Source organism: Grampus griseus (genome assembly GCF_964374135.1).
Source record: "Grampus griseus genome assembly, chromosome: 16".
NCBI classification, from domain to species: Eukaryota; Metazoa; Chordata; class Mammalia; order Artiodactyla; family Delphinidae; genus Grampus; species Grampus griseus.
In genome coordinates, this window is record NC_139010.1 from 78,201,009 (window position 1) to 78,222,385 (window position 21,377).

Genomic DNA, 21,377 nt, shown 5'->3' on the forward strand with positions numbered 1-21,377 from the left:
CTCATAGGAAATGTGTTTGGGGAGCATCAGACACCATCGCAATGGCACACAACTGATTGGTTGACCTGAGCCGGTCAATTTCCCAATGACCAGATCAGAGAGACAGCTCCTGCCTGGCAAAAATACCAAACACCCAGCCCCCAAGGGCTCTGTCCACCATGGCCCAGCATTCAAGCCATTTAATACCAAATCTTTGCTTGAATTATTAGTAACCAAACCCCATGGTATATTTGAATGCCAAGTCCCCTCGTAAGTTGAAATCATTCCAAACCTCAACAATCCTGTTTTATAGCAAGTTTGTAAACATAATCTCTTCTGGAACATTTGAGGGACATTTAAGGAGTACGGTGTCTCACCAACCCCATCAGGATTTCCCCAGGGGGAACCTTGAAAGTCCAATGACAAATAAAAGAGGTGTCTTGCCTTACCCTCCTTACCACATGGGACATTATTATGAACACAGGGACAGGCTAGTCTTTATATTCTTAGGCTATAGCTCAGGAGAAGGAGTTCAAACCTTTGCCATTTGGATGTGCACGTCCATTGTAGTGAGGCAGCTCCTCGGAAGACATAAATCTGTCCCTCTGCTATGGTGTTGTGTTGAGCGGATGCCAGCAGACAATTTCAGCCACCCTTATCCATCCTCCCTAATGGAGTGCGGCCATCTCCCACACAGAGCTTCATCCGGCCCTGTGTCCAGTGGGAGAACCACCACCTCCCTGAGGTGAGACCGGTTAGATGCTACCCTTTGAACGCCAGAAGCTCCAAGTAATGAGTGCACCCAAGTTTAATTCTTTGCATTCCTTCAGTTTCACAGATTTCATTATTTGGGGGGGTTGTGCAAAGTGGGCTGCGGGGACTTACTTACACTGTCCATAGCTTGCACATCCAGAGAATAGAAGGGAGTCTGCACTGAGGAACCCTAAGGCATGTGCCAGCTAGTTCAGCATTCCACGTGGAAATGTACTTTATACTTGGATACTTCAAAAATACTTTTGGAAGCCGAGACTTAGAAAAACTAAAGATATTTCATTCCCGGGGGACAGAGGGATCTGCAAATGCCTGGCCCCTGTACAATGTTCTGTCCCTAAGGTCAGACCCATAGGACAATGGGTGGGACACTGTGACTTTGTGTTGGAGCAAATGCACCTGTCACCGTGCGCCCCTATGACTCTGCTTCCCTCTGTGTGTCCTTATGGGCGAATGTTCACCAACAGCTGCGTACTAAGCATAAAACAGATGAAGCAAAATGTTACCACATCCTCTAGTGTTTGTTTACATGGTAGTTTTTACTTTATTTTCTCCTAATTTATTAAACAGAAGTACAGCTCTATTAAAACACACACACACACACACACACACACACACACACACACACACATTACCAGAAGCCCTCCCCATGTGGCAATGTTACCTTTCGTGGGATACACTTGCCAACAGCTGTTTACTATTGCAATGGGACTCAGGACTGATGAATCCAAGGCCAATGTCGCCTGCTCTGTTTACAATGGCTTGTGTTTAGTGACTACATAACAAATGTTGTAATAAATTTTTATGAGAGAATTATAAAATTCCTGTTATAAAATCTCATCCACACTTTGTTGACCTGGTGTGAAAAAATTTTTATTAGGCACAAGTTAATTGTCGGAAATGGTGGTTTTATAATTTCATGGTGGGACGTAAGTTTACATTTCTTTTTATCTTTCTATATATCTTCCTATTTTGTACCTCCTTTTCTCTCCTGCTGCCACTGCCCAGACACTCCTGACTGTCACACAGCCTCCTAGGGTTAGGTGTTCATCCTTTGGGACCATTTCTTTACTACCCAGGCCCCCCAGCAGTCACCCCTCCCATACACACCTGACCAGGGATTGACTGGCATGGCTCCCACCCTCCTAAATACCAGGCAACCTTTGCCACTTTTGACCCAGTTCCTTAGGCTTTGCTAGATGACTAATTGCTGCTCAAATCCCAGAGAGAGAGCAGGAAGGGCCTCAGAAGGGAAGAAGTCCCATATTCGTTGACTGCTGCAGTGTGTTGGGCCCTGTGCTAGGGACCTGCCACACACTGCATGTGCGTGTCCCTCCAGAATTCATATGTTGAGACCTAATCCTCAGTCTGATGGTGTTAGGAGGGCATGAGGGTGGAGCCCTCATGAATGGGATTAGTGCCTTTATGAAAGAGGCCCTGGGAGCTCCCTTGTCCCTCAGGCACTGAGGGACACAGCAAGAAGACAGCATCTATGAACCAGAGAAGCAGGCTCTCACTAGACACTGAATCTGCAGGTGCCTTGATCTTGGACTTCCCAGGCTCTAGAACTATGAGAAATAAAGTTCTGTCATTTGTAAGCCATCCAGTCTATGGTATTTTTGTTATAGCAGCCCGAATGGACTCAGCCACAGTTCCTCATTGAAGAGTTCCAGAGGTGGCACTCTCATTTAGCAGCTGCAGAGACTGAGCTCAGAGAGGTTAAATATCCAGCCCCGGATCACACAGCTAGTAAGTGGGGCATGGAGGTTTGAACCAGGTGGCTGATGTTAAACTCCTGTTTTCACTAAATCCATGAAGATGTCTCCAAAACGTAGGGATGATTCAGCAAAACCTCCCTTTTTACAGTTGGGGAAACTGAGGCATGGAGGAAGAAATTACTTCCCAACATCAGACATTAGACCTCAAGTGTCCTATGATCTTAGGCAAGCAGCACAGAAACTCACATTTAGAAACTCTCAAAGTTCCAACATTACCTTTGTCCTGGGGTCCACTGTGCCCCAGCTGCTGCTTCTTTAGAATGGAACCTCCTACCTAACCAAAGAATTAATTTGTAAAATTAATATCTTCATTCAAGCAATGTCTAAGAGCCAGAGCCCATGTGATGAAATACCAGCTTTGCACTAATTTACTGTGTGACTTAGAACAGATGACTTAACCTCTCTGTGCCTCTGTTTCTTCATACGTAAACTAGTGATAACAGTAATACCTGCCTTGCAGTCCTGTGGAGTCATCGTGTTCTAAGTGCTTAGAATGGTACCTGACACAGGATTAACAGTTCAGTCAACATTGGAGGCTAATATTAGACTTATCTCCCCAGATAGCATCCTGTCCCTGTGAAAGGGGATCTTGGACTCACCTGGGAGGAATTCCTAGGAAAGGCAGGCGTGAGGGAGACATCGTGGGTGAGGGGGCTAGGCCAGGACCCCTTTATCTTACCCCACGCCCCCCATGCCCACAACGCTGCAGCTTTATCCATTTCTGAGCAGATTTGCACGGCAGTCTCAAGCTTGACACTCAGTCCAGGGATTTTAGCAGGAAGACCCAGACATGATGCAGCAGGTGCTGTGTGGCGCTTGGCCTCCCCAACACCCCCTCAGGACCCACAGTCCCTGTCCCCACCTCACTGGGCCTACTGAGGCCTCGAGAATGACCATGATGCAGGACGCATCACCGCCCTGCGTGTGCCTGGGGTGGGCTCTGGAGACATCCTCTTGAGTGGGGTCCAGGCCACTGCTCGGATCGGGCTGAGCTGCGTGGAGGAGGGCTGGAGTGTCCTCAGGGGAGTTGCGTGTGGGTCACAGCCCAGCCCCCAGGAGAACAGGGAAGAAAGCAGAGGCTGTACCTGGGAATGGGATGCCCAGGCCAACAGGGGATCCCTTTGCTACCAGGGGACATCTCCAGGGTCAGCCCCAGGAGAAAAGACCCTCATGCAGCCTAAGGGTATGACGGGTCAGTCTCCTGAGCGCCCACTGTGTTCCAGATGCCCCACTAAATGCTTCCAAAGCATCACCTCATTCAATCCCCCAATACTCCTGTGAGGCTCGTATTATTCTTACCCGCATCTTACAGCTGAGGAACTGCGATGGTTAATTTCATGTGCCAACTTGACTGGATCACGGGATGCCAGATATTTGGCTAAACATTATTATTATTATTATTATTTTGCGGTACGCGGGCCTCTCACTGTTGTGGCCTCTCCCGTTGTGGAGCACAGGCTCCGGACGCGCAGGCTCAGCGGCCACAGCTCACGGGCCCAGCCACTCCGCGGCATGTGGGATCTTCCCGGTCCGGGGCACAAACCCGTGTCCCCTGCAAAGGCAGGCGGACTCTCGACCACTGCGCCACCAGGGAAGCCCTAAACACTATTTCTGGGTGTGTCTGTGAGAGTGTTTCTGGATGAAATTAACATTTGAATAGGTGGGCTCAGTAAATTGGTTTACCCTCCCCAATGTGGGCGGTATCATCCAATTCGCTGAGAGCCTGAACAGATCAAAAAGGAGGAAGGAGGAACTTGCCCCCTCCTGCCTGATTGCTTGAGCTGAGACATCAACCTTCTCCTGCCCTCAGTTCCCCTGGTTCTCAGGACTCTGGACTTGGACTGAATTACACCACCGTCCTTCCTACTTGCAGACAGCACATCGTGGGGGCTTTTCAGCCTCCATGATTGCGTGAGCCAGTTCCTTATGATGTTCCCTTATACACATACAAAGATATGTGCGTGGTTCTGTTTCTCTAGAGAATCCAGACTGTGTGGATTCAACCAATAGGGACGGAGCAGCTCATGTGAGGTCACACGGCTGCTCCATGAAGAGCCAGCTCCAGCTCTCTCACTCCCACTGCCTCTCACTTCTGCAGGGACCCCATAGTAAGGCTGGGAAGCAGTGTCCAGGGAAGCATTGTTTCCCAGCATCAATATCCCCACAGCGATTTACTGTGTCCCTCTTTGCTGACTTCCAACAAGAATTAAAAATGAATATTTAGCAGATGATGGCTTTTTCTCACAATGATCTATGAATGCCACTGTGGGCAGTGCTGATAATGCCCATGGAAATGAAAAACATGAATAAAAATGAATATTTACAAGAGTCACATTTCATCCTGGCCTCTAACTTATTTGGTTTGACCCTGTACAAGGCTTTTTACTCTTTCAGCTCTAAATTTTTCGTCTTTAAAAATAAAGTTATGGGGCTTCCCTGGTGGTGCAGTGGTTGAGAGTCCGCCTGCCGATGCAGGGGACACGGGTTCGTGCCCCGGTCTGGGAAGGTCCCACGTGCCGCGGAGCGGCTGGGCCCGTGAGCCATGGCCACTGAGCCTGCGCGTCCAGAGCCTGTGCTCCGCAACGGGAGAGGCCACAACAGTGAGAGGCCCGCGTACCGCAAAAAAAAAAAAAAAAAAAAAAAAAGTTATGGTGTAAGTTTAGACATATGCCAGTGGAAAAGAATTGAGAGTCCAGAGATAGATCCACACACACATGGTCAATTGATTCCAACAAAGGTGCTAAGGCAAGTCAGCAAGGAAAGGATGGTCTCTTCATCAAATAGTGCTCAAGATCTGGATATTCACATGCAGAAAGAAATAATAAACCTTGACCCATACATCATCTGGTGCACCAAGTTTAACTTGAAATGTATCATCAACCCAAATGTAAAGACTAAAAATATATTAATAAAACTCCCAGAAGAAAACATAGGAGAAAATCTTTGCAACTCTGGGGCAGGCAAAGATATCTTTGATAGAATGCAAAAGGCATGACCATAAAATAGAAAACTGATGAATGGCCCACATCAAAATTTTAACACACTACTCTTGAAAACACCATGAAGAAAAATGAAGATGAGCTACAGAATGGGAAACACATTTGCAATATATGTGTCTAACAAAAGAATTGTATCCAGAGCTTCCCTGGTGGCGCAGTGGTTGAGAGTCCGTCTGCCGATGCAGGGGACACGGGTTCGTGCCCCAGTCTGGGAAGATCCCACATGCCACAGAGCGGCTGGGCCCGTGAGCCATGGCCGCTGGGCCTGCACGTCCGGAGGCTGTGCTCTGCAACGGGAGAGGCCACAACAGTGAGAGGCCCGCGTACCACAAAAAAAAAAAAAAGAATTGTATCCAAACTAAATAAGAAGACAACCCAATAAAAAGTGGCAAAAGATTTAGGCAGACTCCTCCAAAGAACATTCGCTCATGACCCCCTCACAGAAAAATATGTTCAACATTATTAGCCATCAGGACAGTGCATATTAAAACCATGATGAGATGCCAGCACACAGGGAATGGCTGGAATTAAAGACTGAGAATACCAAGTATTGTGAAGAATGTAAAACAACTGGGACTCCCATACATCATTGGTGGGAATGCAAAATGATGGAAAACTGTTTGGCAGTTTTTTATAAAGGTAAACATACACTTATCATATAACCCAGCAATTCCATGCCTAGGTTTTTTCCTAGGAGAAATGAAAACATGTGTCTGCAGAAAGACTTGTATAGCAATGTTTTTAGTAACTTTATTTGTGATAATCTAAAACTCAACACAACCCACACATCCATCAACAGGTGGAAAAACGATTGGGGTATATTCTGTAGGACCCCATGTATGTGAAATGATTTATTAAAAACAGACAAAACTAAGCTAGAGGAATCAGGCTCCCTGACTTCAGACTATGCTACAAAGCTACAGTAATCAAGACAGTATGGCACTGGCACAAAAACAGAAACATAGATCCAAGGTAGAGGATAGAAAGCCCAGAGATAAACCCACGCACTGATGGTCACCTAATCTATGATAAAGGAGGCAAGAATATACAATGGAGAAAAGACAGCCTCTTCAATAAGTGGTGCTGAGAAAACTGGACAACTACATGTAAAAGAATGAAATTAGAACACTACTTAACATCATACACAAAAGTAAACTCAAAATGGATTAAAGACCTAAATGTAAGACCGAACACTATAAAACTCTTAGAGGAAAACATAGGAAAAACACTCTTTGACATAAATCACAACAAGATCTTTTTTGACCAACCTTCTAGAGTAATGAAAATAAAAACAAAAATAAGCAAATGGGACCTAATTAAGTTTAAAAGCTTAGGTTTAAATTTTTTTAAGTTTAAAAGCTTTTGCACAGCAAAGGAAACCATTAACAAGATGAAAAGCTGACCCTTAGAATGGGAAAAAATATTTGAAAACAAAGCAATGGACAAAGGATTAATCTCCAAAATATACAAACAGCTAATGCAGCTCAATATTAAAAAAACAAACAACCCAATCCAAAAATGGGCAGAAGGCCTAAATAGACATTTCTCCAAAGAAGACATACAGATGGCCAACATACACAAGAAAAGATGCTCAACGTCACTAATCATTAGAGAAATGAAAATCAAAACTACAGTGAGGTATCACCTCTCACCAGTCAGAATGGCCATCATCAAAAAATTCTACAAACAATAAATGCTGGAGAGGGTGTGGGGAAAAGGGAACCCTCTTGCACTGTTGGTGGGAATGTAAATTGATACAGCCACTATGGAGAACAGTATGGAGGTTCCTTAAAAAACTAAAAATAGAACTACCATAGGACCCAGCAATCCCACTACTGGGCATATACCCTTTGAAAACCATAATTCAAAAAGTCACATATACCCCAGTATTCATTGCAGCACTATTTACAATAGCCAGTAGCCAGGACATTGAAACAACCTAAAAGTCCATCGACAGATGAATGGATAAAGAAGATGTGGTATATATATGTATGTGTGTGTGTGTGTGTGTGTGTGTGTGTGTGTGTAATGGAATATTACTCATCCATAAAAAGGAACAAAACTGGGTCATTTGTAGAGATGTGGATGGACCTAGAGTCTGTCATACAGAGTGAAGTAAGTCAGAAAGAGAAAAGCAAGTATCATATATTAACACATATATGAGGAATCTAGAAAAATGGTACAGATGAACCTATTTGCAGGGCAGGAATAGAGACACAGACGTAGAAAACGGACATGTGGACACGGGGTGTGGGGGGGGAGCGGAGGGTGGGATGAATTGGGAGATTAGGTTTGACATATATACACTACCATGTGAAAAATAGATAGCTAGTGGGAACCTGCTGTATAGCGCAGGGAGCTCAGCTCAGTGCTCTGTGATGACCTAGATGGGTGGGATGGGGGTGGAGGGAGGTCCAAGAGGGAGGGGACATATGTACACATATATCTGATTCACTTTGTTGTACAGCAGAAACTAACACAACATTGTAAAGCAATTATATTCTAAAAAAAAGACAAAACTAGTCTATAGTGACAAAAAGTAGATCAATGGTTACTTGGGTTTGGGGTAGTGGACATTATAAAGAGACACAAAAGAATGTTTTGGGAGTGATAGAAATACTGTGTCTTTAATTGTAGTGATGACTGGTTATTCGAGTACATTGTCAGAGCTAGTCAAACTGCACACTTCTAGTGGGTGCATTTTACATAACAACGTGAATATAATTAACATGGCTGAACTGTGCACTTAATATGGTTAAGATGGTAACGCTTATGTTATTTGTTTTTAGCCACGATTTTTAAACAATTAGCACACGTAAAACAATGGGTGCATTTTACTCTATGTAAATTAAAGCTGAATAAGGTTGATTTAACAAATAAAGCTATATATCTCTAAGATCTCTTCTAGCTCCCGGAAATCTTGACAAATTCTCAAAATTATCTGCTCTCACCATTATCGAAAATTCTTCACTTTTCCATACTGCTCAAAATTTTCCTAATAGGATGACATTCATCTTAAGATAAATTTAGAGGTGGAGTCTTTAAACTTTTATGTGCCATGGACTCGCTGGCAGCCCGTGAACCCTATGGGCTCCTCTAAATAACATTTTTTAAAAGAATGAATACATAAGATTTTGAAAGAAAACAATCGTATTAAAAATGTAGTTGCCAAAATATTTTTTACATATGTTTGCAGTATAGTGATAGATGTGCTTTGTTATCAACACATTAAATAACAAGGAATAGTGACAATCTCAGAATTTACCATCATTTCAAAAGATGAGCCTAAATAAGATTTTGAGTACCTGTATCAACTGTGAAGTGATGCGAAGTTACCTGTGATCTCCACTGGTGACGGAGTTATAGGCTAACACCTCTATGTTCTACTCCTCATTCATAATTGAAGTTAATGCTAAATTTTTTAGTGAAAACGAGGACCACATTTTCCACCAAATTCATGGACTAAGTTCGGTCTGTGGAATGCAGAGAATCCCTAGTTTAGTGTGTGATTTTGTCATTCGCACCTTGATGTGAAAGCAGCTTTTGACAGCCTCGTTTTGATTAACCCTGAGATTATCCCCTCAGGTTAACCCTGAGATGATCCCCTCATCCACAGGAAGCTGAGAAGGGAGCCTGGAGCACAGGGAGGATGGAGGAAGGGGGTACTGAGAGCTCGCGGAGCTGGATGTAAATGGTGGGGGGTGGCCAACAAGGGCATGGGGAGGGTCTATCTTGAAGTTTCCTGATGGGCTGGTTTAACCTCTCTCCTCCTTTATTTATTTATTTATTTTTTACATCTTTATTGGAGTATAATTGCTTTACAGTGGTCTGTTAGTTTCTGCTTTATAACAAAGTGAATCAGTTATACATATACTTATGTTCCCATATCTCTTCCCTCTTGCATCTCCCCCACTCCCACCCTCCCTATCCCATCCCTCTAGGCGGTCACAAATCACCGAGCTGATCTCCCTGTGCTATGCGGCTGCTTCCCACTAGCTATCATGCGGCTGCTTCCCACTAGCTATCTACCTTACGTTTGGTAGTGAATATATGTCCATGCCTCTCTCTCGCTTTGTCACAGCTTACCCTTCCCCCTCCCCATATCCTCAAGTCCATTCTCTACTAGGTCTGTGTCTTTATTCCTGTCTTACCCCTGGGTTCTTCATGACATTTCAGAAATGTGGCGCAAGGAGGGGCACCTCGTGGGTTCCCCTGGTCTGGAGAGCCCGGCTCCCACAGAAACTGGCAAGAGCTGGAGGAAGGATGGGTTGGCAGTTAGGGGCGGCGTGAGCTCCTGTCCAGACTCTCCTGGAGGCAGGCTGGACGCAGGGCAGACCCTCCCTCCTGCCCCTCATGCAGCTCCGGCGCCCCCAGCGGGCTACGCAGTGATGCAGGGCAGGGTCCATCCCCAGAGCCCACGCCACAGCTGCCCCGCTGGCTCTCACTGCCTCGAAGGTAGCTTCCACCCAGGGCTCTTGGCTTTGCCTTCAAGGTGCTTTGATTTCTGCGCTGAAAAATTCCCCGAGGCAAAGAAACAGAGAGGGGTGGTTATCTGCTGAAATTCCTCAGAGATTTACCCACCACAACTGAGGCCCAGAGAGGGGAGGGGACCCGGCTTGGGTCCCCAGGAAGCAGGTGGAGGGGCTGAGACCCACATCAGGTCCAGGTTCGCTGGCTCTCTTCTCCCCTGAGATGCAGGGGTGTGAAGGAAAGGGCAGCGTCGTGGGCAGCGCCCGGCTAGCCCGCCTGCGGACACACAGGTGGTCAGAGGCAGGGTGGGCCTCAGAGGTCATCAAGCATCTTTATAGAGGAGAGAAATGTGTTCCAGAGAAGGGAGGAGCCTCCTGCCAGCAGCTGGAGTGACAAAACGGTACTTTGGTCCTAGGTTAGCGGTTCCCAAACCTGACCAGGCACCAGAATCACCTGGAGCCATCGTTCCAAACACGGCTCCGGGGACCAGTCCCAAAGCCACACATCAGAACCTCTGTCGAAGGGCGCGACATCTGCACTGTCACTGAGCAACCCACGCAGCTCCAGTGTGTGACCAGGCTCGAGGACCATGGCACTGAGCCATTCCCAAGTGTGCCCTGGAAGGGGCTGGGGTGGGACCTCTGACCCCTGCCCTGGGCTCTAGCCATGGGCAGACGGGAGGGAAGAGGGCAAGGAGAATGTTCTCCCCTTGGGGAGGAAGAACGGACCTCAAATAGGTGTTGGTTCAAGAAAAAGCTTAAGGCTTGAGCCAACCCTTCCTTTTCGTTGGGTGAATCTAGACCTGAGGAGTTGGGTGCAGGGAGGTGGGGGGAGGGGGACTTCATTGGGTACAGCATCATTTTAACTCTCCGATTCTCTCCATTAGATCCAAAGAAGGACAGAGGCTGCATCTCACTCATTTCTGTACCCCAAGTGCTCAGCTCAGAGACAGGTACACAGCAGGCACTAAATAAATGCTCCTGAATTCCCATTATTAGCTATGCTGCGTGAGTGGCGCTTTCACGATAGAGTTTTCTGCCACCTCTTGAGTTTCCGCAGACACTGGGAGTTGCTGAGAATGCTGTATTCCAAGTCAAAATATTCATTATGACACACGCTGTGTGCAATTTCCACAGACCCATTCATTACCCCATAATGTGCTTGGGGAGGAAAACAAACCGCTCTTGGAAAGGCAGCCGTGCAGTAGCTGAGGTCAGAGCTCTGCCACCACACTCAGTGGCCTTTCCAGGGCGCATCTCTGTTGACCGTGACCAAAAGGGTCTCTGGACCTGGGAGCACTGGACAGTGGATCTTCATCCAGGCAAGATCCAGTCACACATCTCAGGCAAGGTCAAGAAGCCCGAGGACCCCAGGGATGAAACCCACCCCCTGGCCCCTGACACGTGCTAATTGCAGCACGTTTATTTGCAATGCTGGGGACCCTTTCAGTCATGGGAGCAACGTAGAAATCCCTCTGTTTGACCTTTTCCCTGTTTATCTCATTAAAAAAGTAGCTGCACGGTGCAGAAGTTTGCTCCTGGTCTCATTAGCTGCCTCCTCATAATTGCAGGTTTTTAAGCAAGTTCCAGGCAGAGCCTCTGATGGAAATTAAACTCAAAGAGAAAGAGAACGAGAAAAATGCATAGGAGCTGGGTAATTGCATGCCTGTGTCTCTAGCGGTGGGCTCAGGCACACAGAGCAGCAGATGGGGTCTAAGCTGAAGGAAATAGGAAATGAAGCCCAACTCAGACAAATGGTAAAACCAAAGCAAGCCCTGAGAACACTTCTGGACAAGCCTCTGGCTCTCTAGCTAGTGTTTGTTTGGTGACGTTACCTGGCAGTTGGCTCTGACATTTCCCCCCCACCCCTGACCGTACTCCCTGGACCTCCTCTCTCTCTTGGCCACGGAGGGTTCCGGCACCCGCTCCCAGGGCTGCAGGTCACTGGACACCAGCCAGGGCGCAGCTGGCCTGCACCGTCCCTCCCAGCCTCTCCCGCCAGCTGCACTGACTTCCAGCCAGCCAGCTGCAAGCCTACCCAGGGCGTTCGAGGCCTCTTTACTCTCACCAAGCAGGTGCTAGATTTTTTTTTAACCTGGTGTCCTCCTCAGCTCATCCTCCAGCGTGGGCGGGAGGAGAAGTCATGGGCTCTGGAATCAGAATGACCTGGTATGGAATCCATTCATTGCCATCTTTGTGACCCTTAACCTCTCAGAGCCGCCATCATTAAAATGGTGATAATAGGGCTTCCCTGGTGGCGCAGTGGTTGAGAGTCCGCCTGCCGATGCAGGGGACACGGGTTCGTGCCCCGGTCCGGGAAGGTCCCACATGCCGCAGAGCGGCTGGGCCCGTGAGCCATGGCCGCTGAGCCTGCGCGTCTGGAGCCTGTGCTCCGCAACGGGAGAGGCCACAACAGTGAGAGGCCCGCGTACCACAAAAAAAAATAAATGGTGATAATAACATCCAAACTGTTAGAAGGATTAAATGAGCTGTCTCTGGAAAGCGCTGGCACGCAGTAAGTACTCCATGTATGTTAGTTCCTTACTCAGCCTCCAATTTCTAAGAAACACGTAATGTCCTCTGGAGTGAAGGTCAGACCATTCGGGGGTTTTGGAATTGCTAGCTTTTCAGGGCAGCCTCTCTGGAAGAGACAGTATGGCTCAGTGAGAGGAGCCCTGTGGCTTTGCGTCTCCTGTGACCCTTGGCCGTAGTCCCCATCCTCTTGGGTCTCCATCTCCCTGGTGTCCTCAAGGATGTGGAGAGCCGGCCCCAGGCCCGCCCTGCTCAGCTGACGAGGCTGTCGTGAGTTCTGGGTGGCTAAGGTGTGAGAACAAGCTCTGGAAACTGGTAAAAAAGGAACTTTGACTCCAACCCAAATGGATAGCTTATGGGAACGGGCAGCTCTGGAAACCCACAGAGGAAAAGAATTCTCAAGGGCTTTTATTGGAGACTCCGTGTGGGCTGGTAGCACAACTTTGGTGCAGCTGGTGCCGTGGAAAGAGCCACAGCTTTGGAGCCTGAAGAATCAAGCTGACCTGTACCTGCTGTGAGGCTCCAGGCCGATTCTTTACCTGACAGTGGGAAACGGGAAATGCATAATGGATGTAAATGCTCTTTATAAACTGTAAAGTGCAGATCCACCTGTTAGTTGTTCTGTAATTCTTCACTCTAGCCCCAAGGATGCCCGGCTCAACATTATGTTCTGGTTGGTACTTAGTGTAAAATAGATAGTTAGTGGGAACCTGCTGTATAGCAGAGGGACCTCAGCTCAGTGCTCTGTGATGACCTAGTTGGGTGGGATGGGGGTGGAGGGAGGTCCAAGAGGGAGGGGATATATGTACACATATAGCTAATTCACTTCGTTGTACAGCAGAAACTAACACAACATTGTGAAGCAATTATACTCAAAAAAAAAAAAAAATCCTTGTAGAAGCGAATATACCCAGACCCTCCCTGAAAGCACATTTATGTCCAAGCAGCCTTTGAAGAAATTAGCCTTAACAAGATGATATTTAATGCAGATTGGGGTCTGCAGAATAATGGCTCCCTAAAGATAATCCCCAGAGCCTGTGAATATGTTATGTTACCTTAAGTGGCAAAATGGACTTGGCAGATATAATTGAGTTAGGGATCTTAAGACAGGAATATTATCCTGGATTACCTGAGTGGGCTTAATGTAATCACAGGGTCCTTAAAAGAAGCAAGACAGAAACAGGGCAGTCAAGGAAGGAGATGTGACGATCGAAGCAGGGGTCAGAGCCAGAGAGAGACTGAAGATGCTGTACCGCTGGCTTTGAGGTGGAAGAAGGAGCTCAGGGATGCAGGCAGCCTCTGGAAGCTGGAAATGGTAAGTGGATTCACCCCTAGAGCATCCAGAAGGAACGCAGCCCTTATATCTTGATTTTAGCCCATTGAGACTCGTTTTGGACTTCAGAACAATAGAGCTGGAAGATGATAAATCTGTGTTGCTTTAAGACGCCCAATTTGTGTAACTTGTTACAGCAGCAAAAGGAAACGAATACACAGATAAATGGAAACGTCTGCAACTTGCATACAAAAATCCCAAAGCCCAGGCACAAAAAGGGAGAAACCTGGTTTAGCAGGCACACTGTGGAACAGAGCCTAATGACTAAATGTCAGTGATGTGGCCCTGCTCACAATGGCAGCTTCAGTGTTGAGGCTCTGTTTGTTTGTTTTTAAAGAAGTAGAGTAACTGGGAGAGAAAGGATGTTTTACATTCACTAAGGTCACTGGTCACACAGAAACAATGGGTTCAGTTCAGGGCAAAGCAATTCCAGGAGGGCATTACAAACTAGCTCATCTCCTAAGCATGAGAGAGAGCAGGAACTCTCATACTTTACTGGTGGAGAGCAAACTGGTACCACTTCATTGGATGGCAATCTGGCAATGTGTATTACAAATTTTAATGCACGTTATCTTTCAATCTAGCAATTGCATTGCTCTAAATCTATCACACAGATACCTGTACAAAGAGGTATATGCAATGCAAGGATATTCATGATTGTTTTGTTTGTAGTAGCAAAAGATTGGAAACTACCTCGTGTCCATCAGCAGGGGACTAGTTTAATGAAACATGGTTTTTATGAAACTGCCTACGTTGCTTTGAAAAGAATCAGGTGCGGCTTTAAATAGTGACGTGGAATCATCTCCAAAATTTATTACTAGGTTTAAGAAAAGCAAGGTGCAGAATAATGTATGTAATATTTTTGTCTACAAGAATGTGTATACTTTGCAAATGCATAATTTCTCTTGAAAAGATAGGAAGTGGTAACGTGATTATCTCTGGGGGGAGGATTCCAGAGCCCGGAGGTATGGCAGATAAGGTTTGATTTGCCCTTCATCTCACTTTTACACTTTCTCCTCCCATGTGCCTGCGTTACATATTAAAGAAAAGGAAGATAAAAGGGAAGGAAACAGAAGTCCCTGAAACCAGCTCATGGGTGTGGCTGTTAAAAGAACTGGAATGTTTACTCTGTGCAGAGGGCAAGGCTGAACCAATGGAGAAGATTTGGTCTTTGAACTAAGGAAGAATTTTCCAGCCATCAGAGCCGCCTGAAGGAGAACCAGGCTGCCCCCGTGAGGAGTGAGTTCTCTGTGGCTGTTGGGCTGATGAAGCTTAGGCTGCGTGAATCTTTCTTGCGGGGCCACAACGGGGTCTCAAGTTTTGGAGGACTTAGTATAGTGCAGGAAGTTTCACCCCAGCTCCATATTATTATTATTTTTTAATAATAAAAAGGATCCTTTAAATGTAAATAGTACCATAATTCATCAAAATACTTTATAATAGTTAACTGCCTCTTAAATATAATCTTATAAACGATGCCTTCTGGAGTTGAAAGTAATGTGGATGCAATCTGTTTAACATTATCTATTTAGAACATGGTAATAGAAGTGGAAAAAATTAACAATCTCCTATGAAGTCTTCTAAAAAAGGAAATCATAACAAGTTTCTGATCAGATAAATGCCATTCCATTATTAAAATGGGTTAAAAAGAACTGTAAATAGATTTGAATAGGCATGTCAGTTTCCTGGGTTTTGCCCTTCTCTGCAAACTTGACTCTTTAATAGAGTTAAAACTGAATTCTTGTTTTCTGTCATGAGCAAAAAATTCCTTAACGGCAGCTCAGAAGTGACCTTAATGTCTTGGTGAAACATAATTCTTCACCTTCTGATGGTCGCTTGGCGCTCCAATCTCCAGTATATCTGCTGTCTCACCTTTGCTAATCTTCTCAGGCATCTCCATTAGGAGGACAAGTGTGATGAATCACCGTTCCAGCCCCGAGTCCGTCTTAACTCTCCAAATGCCGTCACAGGTTGCCATAGCAACACAGCCTTTGTGACTCAGTAGATCGACCACTCTTAGGCACTGTCCACCTGGCACCTGGTACAGCCAATTATTCTTCCCAAAATTCTATTGCTGGGCTGCCCCTGACCCATGACACTTCATGAGCACTTGAATGAGTTTCCGACGTATCCAGGCAAAGGGAGATTATTTAAAATCAATTCACGCTCTTCATTATAAATTCAGAGCTGAATAGGGTCACTGTAGCCACATCCCTTAAGCACCCCTAGGCCTCTCGTCTGCCTTGGGCAGCCCTGGGCCACCAGACACTTACTGATCTGGAGGTGACAGAGCCTTTCCCATTGAAGGACTTGGGGCATTTTGACCTTCTTTTGATAAAAATGGATTGCTAGGGTTTGGCATTGGGCTCGGGTATCTGCCTCTCTTGGCAAATGTTATCCAAATATCATTTAAATGATTTCCAAGCCAACTTCTTCCTCCATTCAACAGGCTTATTGATATTTCCAAAGCTTTTGGACCCCAGCCCAGGTCTTATGGAAAAATACTCCTGCTTATATTCATCCAACTAAACATGAACCAGTCTCATCACGCATGTCATGATATCCTCGCCTTCAGGAGAACCATACGGTCGCCTTTTTCCAAAAATGTGTCCAACTCTAGAGCAAGGGATGATGAAGAGCTTACCTCCACCCATCCAAATCCGAAATGATATTTCGAAATTTTCTCCTCCCCAGATATCCATGCCACTGTCACACTGTCCAAGTTCAATGAAATAGTTTCTCTTCATGGCAAACGATCTTCCAGCAATGGTCGGTGACTTTATTGGTGTCGTCGCTCCCTCCAGGCCTCTGAGCTTGGAAAAGGGAGCACGACCCCATCTGAAATGCAGCCCCCAGTTGAATCCCCCTCACAACACGGGAGGAGCTATAGGCGAGGGTCAGCACTGGTGGTGCTGGTCACCAGGCATACTACCGTCCACTAGTCCTCCTGGATGACGGCCAGCGAGGAGCCGGCCACGTCACAGCCGCTCTGATGATTCTGCCTCAAATCAATCTCCCACGCTTTGTATTTTTTATTACTTTAATTTTTCCAAGGAGGTAGTTTTGGACACATTCATCTAGTTCTCCTTTCAAATCACTGTGCACGAGCATGATGTCCTGAAGAAGCCAGGCAGGCACGTGGTCTAGGAGGCTGTGAACAGGCCAGAGCCAGGCACACAGCCTTCATTGCAGAAGCAAATAGCAACAGCAGCCACGGGCAAATCCACTGAGTCAGACTTGTCTGGACATGTGCTGCCCTCCCCGTATCGGCTACATCTCTGTGGCAGCCAAGCCCTGACTCAGAAGCATATTGAAGGCATGTTTCTGATACCGCAGGTCTCTCAATGCCTGATCACTTTCATTAAAAATCATACCCAGGGCTTCCCTGGTGGCGCAGCGGTTGAGAATCTGCCTGCTAATGCAGGGGACACGGGTTCGAGACCTGGTCTGGGAGGATCCCACATGCCGCGGAGCAACTAGGCCCGTGTGCCACACACTGAGCCTGCGCATCTGGAGCCTGTGCTCCGCAACAAGAGACGCCGCGATAGTGAGAGGCCCGTGCACCGTGATGAAGAGTGGCCCCGCTTGCCACAACTAGAGAAAGCCCTCACACAGAAATGAAGACCCAACACAGCAAAAATAAATAAATTAATTAATAAACTCCTACCCCCAACATCTTCTTTAAAAAAGAAAAAATCAAACCCAATGCAGAAGAGAATTTCACAGTATCTTTTTCTGGATCTTCAACGTGGTTCTCTCTCACGTCGTCAATGTTGTTTGCTTTGAACTGTGATTCTAATACTCCACTTGGACCTCGAGTGAAACAGGGATAGAATTTGGGGAGGAAATAGTCCATGGAGCCCAGACACCTTGATGAGCACATTCTTAAGTGGCTGTCAGTTCACTGAAGTTGAAATAAACAAAAAGCAAAACTGTCCAGTTCCCAGGTGAAAAAGAACGTCCACAACAGATATATCGCACGGTGACACTTCCCACTGTAGACCCAGCATAGCTGCAGGGCTGCACTTCCCACTGTAGACCCAGCATAGCTGAAGGGCTGCACTTCCCACTGTGGACCCGGCATAGCTGAAGGGCTGCACTTCCCACTGTGGACCCGGCATAGCTGAAGGGCTGAACTTCCCACTGTGGACCCGGCATAGCTGCAGGGCTGCACTTCCCACTGTGGACCCGGCATAGCTGCAGGGCTGCACTTCCCACTGTGGACCCGGCATAGCTGAAGGGCTGCACTTCCCACTGTGGACCCGGCATAGCTGAAGGGCTGCACTTCCCACTGTGGACCCAGCATAGCTGAAGGGCTGCACTTCCCACTGTGGACCCAGCATAGCTGAAGGGCTGCACTTCCCACTGTAGACCCGGCATAGCTGCAGGGCTGCTTTCAACTTCCTGGAGCAGGTGCTGGAGCCATAAGCTGGTGCTGGAGGCTGGGTGTGAACCGGCGTGAGAGTGAGAAACTCTGGGGATGCAGTCGTGGGTTGGGGGCCACACTTCCGGAGCTTGACCTCCAGGACCCTGGCTCCATACTGGAACCATGTGGGGGACTTTTCATCTCACTGATGCCTCCCCCTCCCCCCGAGACCAACTGAATCAGAATCAGGAGTCTGGGCTCCATTCTGGCCTCATCTACCCCTGTCCCACACCCAGCTCAGAGTGACCGCCTAAAACATCAATCTGATCATCCCACAACCCCCTCCCGAAACTTCCAGTGGTTTCTCACTGTACTCGGGACAAAAATCATGTCCTTATCAAGGCCTGAAGTCCCTCCGAGTTCTGTTCTCCACCGGCCTGGCCCTCTCACTCACTCACAAGGACGCGGTCCAGCTACTCACCACCGTGAACTTACCAGAGCACCACTGACACATTTACTGTGCCTCTCGACTCCCCCTGGTTATTATGTTTCACTTTGATTAAAAACACAGGTGCACATATTCCTTATTTCAGGTGTTCTCTAGGGGCAGAGGCAGCCAATTATCCCATTACAGAAATCATGTACCTGGAATAATAATTATGCCTCAGAGGAATCCAATTGCATCACTTGAATAAAGTCAAAGCCTTTAGATTGCTCTTAAGGAAATCAGGCGTGCACAAGAATGACTGACTTGTTATCAGGGGAGCTACTAGCTCTGCGTGGAAATTCTACCAACTGAGATCAAGAGCACGGGTGTGGGAATGATGGATCCCTTGGAAATAGGTTTAGTCTGAGATGCCGTGCGGGACTCCGGTGGGGAAGTCCAGTGCACGGTTAGTTGGATGATTTTGAAGAAGGAGGGAGAGTTCTAGGATGGAGACAAAGTTGGGGAAGCACCAAGATTTAGGAGGTAGGGGCTTCCCTGGTGGTGCAGGGGTTGAGAGTCTGCCTGTCAATGTAGGGGACATGGGTTCGAGCCCTGGTCTGGGAAGATCCCACATGCCGCGGAGCAACTAAGCCCGTGAGCCACAACTGCTGAGCCTGTGCGTCTGGAGCCTGTGCTCTGCAACAAGAGAGGCCGCGATAGTGAGAGGCCCGTGCACCGCGATGAAGAGTGGCCCCCGCTCGCCGCAACTAGAGAAAGCCCTCGCACAGAAACGAAGACACGACACAGAAAAAATAAATAAATAAATAAATAAAAATTAAAAAAAAAAAAGATTTAGGAGGTGGTTCAAACTATCTGAGCAAAGAGATCACCCAGCAACTGGGTGTTCAGTGACCGTTTCTGGGGCAGGTGGAGGGAGAGAAGGATGGAGACGAAGAGAAGATGCAAAGAAAGGGACAGTGAGAACAAAACCAAGGAGTGGAGAAGTTTCAAGAAAGAGAGGCAGTGTGTCCAAAAGGACGAGTAAGATGAGGCCATCTCAATAACCCAGGCTGGGGGAGTGAGGGGTCTGCAGGGACTGGATCAGATATGGTCTCAGGAGCAAGATGGAGGTGGAGGTTGGAGCACAGAAGACAGAGCTATAAGTGGGAGACAAGAAAGGGCCTCGACCGGTGGAGGAGAAGTGGCTGCTCCCCTTTGCACACTAAATAAAATTTAAAAAATAAAAAAGAAAGGTTAGTGTCCCTGTTTCCCAGCTCCTCCCTGGCCCACAGTCCTCTTCTTCCAACCTCTCAGAGCATGGTGTGTGTGCATGTGCTGTGTTTAAGTCACTTTGCTTTCAGATTCTTGCCTTTCATTTATTTAAGACAAAAAAATGTTTAAATGCATCCCGTATTAGTCAGGGTTCTCCAAGGAAATGAAACCAAATGTATTAAGAGATTTATTTTAAGAAATTAGCTCATGTGATCACGGGGGCTAGCAAGTCTGAGATTCATACAGCTGGCAGGCCGGAAACTCAGGCAGGAGTTGATGTCACAGTCTTGAGAGAGAATTTCTTCTTCTCCGGGAAACTTCGATTTTTGCTCTTAAGTCCTCCCACTGATTGGATGAGCACTCCCTCCCATTTTCTCCTTTATTTGCAGTCATCTGATTGTAGATGTGAACACGTCTACTTCCCTGCAACACCTAGATTAGCGTTTGATTAAATATCTGACCGATGCACAAAACGAACCATCTCACCTCCTAAACGATGCAAACTGCTGGTCTCCTACTCCAGCCAGACCAATGACGGAGTGTCGTATCCATTTAATAAAATATCAGAAAATGGAAGGAGGACGTGGGGGTCCTCCTACAGCCCCTCAAATAAGACACGAAAACTGGAAGAAGCTGTAACTGCTTTCTCAGAGGATGATTTCCAGTTTCTTCGGAATTCCCCCACATGGCCTGTAAGATAGAAGGAACCGTCTTACTACGGATGCAACAGTGTGGTCTCAGAGGACTTCTCCAGGAGTGTTACCAAGCAGGTGCCTTTACAACGACAGACAGTCGGGGAGCTGATAAAATGCTGTCTCCCACACTCCGCTCTTCCAGTGTATTTAGCAAGACTAAATCGGTCCTCCAAGCTTGCTGGTTTTTTCCTCCCTTCTTCTCATGTTAACCTGTCAGCTACGTGAGCGGATGATCCTCGAGGGCCACACCTCTTCTGCCACAAGGGAAGTGAGGGTCCCCGAGACACCCACACAGCCACCTCTGACGATGCTCTTTGTCCCAACAGAATACCCCCGACCCGAAGTGAATCCGCCTGCAGGGTCGGTCTGCACTGCAAGTCACTTGCTTCAGATGGGATGGAGGGCTCAGGGGATGGATGGGGGGACCCCTAGGACCCCTGCCTGCCCACTCCTTGCCAGTGCCGTTGCCGCCTTAGCTTTCTGAAGCTCTTACGACTCTTAAACGGGTACGTCCACAGTGAGCAACACCCTTAAAAACTGTGGTTATAAACCTACCTGAGAAGCGAATCAACATCTCTCCAACTGCCCAATAAGGCTCAGATCACTGAGATAAAGTGTGGCTCTGCTAGACCAGGGGTTTCCATCTGGGGGTCCAGGGGCCCCTTGGGTTCTATGAACTTGAATGGGGGAAACAATGCTCCTTTTTTTTCACTACCTTCTCAAATGCAGCATTCCTTCAGTTATGAATGTAGGTGA

General features: G+C 47.1%; 1 pseudogene across 1 annotated transcript; it reads right to left on the reverse strand.

Annotated features, from left to right (window-relative positions):
• Positions 1-15,782: 15,782 nt before the first annotated feature.
• LOC309834319 (polypeptide N-acetylgalactosaminyltransferase 11-like) lies at positions 15,783-21,195 on the reverse strand (annotated as a pseudogene). The gene is made up of 2 exons: positions 21,177-21,195; positions 15,783-16,789 (listed from the first exon to the last, which is right to left on the reverse strand). The product of its transcript is annotated as a polypeptide N-acetylgalactosaminyltransferase 11-like (transcript).
• Between the last annotated feature and the right edge of the window lie 182 nt (positions 21,196-21,377).